The 1385-nt window shown below is 39.1% G+C and overlaps 1 non-coding gene across 1 annotated transcript; it reads left to right on the top strand.

The window, feature by feature from the left end:
- The first annotated feature begins 902 nt into the window (after positions 1-902).
- On the top strand, positions 903-975 carry trnav-uac. The gene has a single exon. It is a non-coding gene; the product is annotated as a tRNA-Val (tRNA).
- The last annotated feature ends 410 nt before the right edge of the window (positions 976-1385 follow it).

Below are 1385 nucleotides of genomic sequence, written 5' to 3' on the forward strand. Positions count from 1 at the left end.
TTATACACCAGTGGATTGAAAAAGACGCACAATGACAGGAAATGGTTTAGTGGGCTGAAATTGGCGCTCAGTGAAAATAAAAAATATTGACATTTAACCAAATCAATGGATTAAATCTAAAGTAGCCGGATTTGAAAATGTAAGAAAAATGACAGATATTTGTGTAAAAATTCCATGGTGTAGCAGTCATCACATCTGCTTTACATGCAGAAGGTCCTGGGTTCGAGCCCCAGTGGAGCCATGCCCTTGAGTCTCTGATTCTAATGTTGGACCACAATGCAGAAACATGCAAAACTGTTTATTTATTTCCAGGATTGAGTAACAATTTGTGAGTAATATATAAACATCACTCATGTTTGCAACCTGCATGGTTCCACTGGGGTTGAACTCAGGAGCTTCTGCATGTAAAGCAGATGTGATGACTACTACATAATGGAACCACACAGTCAACTAAACAGCATTAATGAGCAGAAATATCAATTCAGGCAAAATGTTTTTCCGATTGCAACTATCCAGTTTTGGGAAACTTGTTCCCACTGTACCCTCAGCTTCCTGTTTCCAGTTGACAGGATTACAAGTTACTTTCAAATTCTGTAGTACATGATTAAATCATTAATATGAGGAAGATTAATCCTCATCATTGATCATCATAGAGTGGCTAAGAGGAGCGACTCTAAAAAGCTGTAAAATCAGTTTTCAGCCAACGACCCTGCTTCAGTGAAGAAAGACCTGAGAGACATGGTGCAGTCATAAAAACCTGGAGGTTAACACGCTTAAAACAGTGGAGATGATTGTGACATTTGAGTCAGTGAATTTTCTAAATTTAATATATAATATTCCAGTTAAATTTTGAGAGATATGTTTCTATTTATGCACATTGAACATCAACCTTCTCAGCAGCAGGTTCCATAGTGTAGTGGTCATCATGTCTGCTTTACATGCAGAAGGTCCTGGGTTCGAGCCCCAGTGGAGCCATGCCCTTGAGTCTCTGATTCTAATGTTGGACCACAATGCAGAAACATGCAAAACTGTTTATTTATTTCCAGGATTGAGTAACAATTTGTGAGTAATATATAAACATCACTCATGTTTGCAACCTGCATGGTTCCACTGGAAGGACCTTCTGTGTGTAAAGCAGATGTGACGACCACTACCCTATGGATCCACACAATCATCTGCACAGCATAAATGAGCAGAAATAATGATTCAGGCAAAATGTTTTCCAGATTGCAACTATACAGTTTTGGGAAACTTGTTCCCAATGTACCCTCAGCTTTCTGTTCTCGGTTGAGAGGAATACAAGTGCTTTTCTAATACTGTATGAGAGTGTGTGATCTGAGTCTGTGCAGCGGCTGCTGTTCTCACTCTATTTATTCCAGCTCTTT

This window comes from Silurus meridionalis, unplaced genomic scaffold (assembly GCF_014805685.1).
Source record: "Silurus meridionalis isolate SWU-2019-XX unplaced genomic scaffold, ASM1480568v1 Scaffold495, whole genome shotgun sequence".
Taxonomy (NCBI): Eukaryota; Metazoa; Chordata; class Actinopteri; order Siluriformes; family Siluridae; genus Silurus; species Silurus meridionalis.